This window comes from Penaeus monodon, chromosome 34 (assembly GCF_015228065.2).
Source record: "Penaeus monodon isolate SGIC_2016 chromosome 34, NSTDA_Pmon_1, whole genome shotgun sequence".
Taxonomy (NCBI): Eukaryota; Metazoa; Arthropoda; class Malacostraca; order Decapoda; family Penaeidae; genus Penaeus; species Penaeus monodon.
In genome coordinates this window covers 29,576,686-29,576,967 of record NC_051419.1, presented here as the reverse complement: position 1 = coordinate 29,576,967, position 282 = coordinate 29,576,686, and positions in this window count along the sequence as shown.

The following is a 282-nucleotide window of genomic DNA, read 5'->3' as shown; positions in this document are numbered from 1 at the left end:
CACATACTGGCAGCAGAAGTACTGAAATAATGAAGAAAATTCATTTTTTAGTCTGTAAGATTTCACAAGTAACAAGGTAACGATACCTTATCTCAAATCAACATATTCATTACACCTCGCAATACAACTCAATTTCTAGCACATAGATGAGTTAAATGATATAGATATTAATATGAACTTCCAGGGATCTTAAGAAATGTATTTTCTCATTAATTATACTCAAAGAGCGAGTCTGTTAACAGCATATCGAATAAATATATCTTGATTCTGCTAAATTTCTAA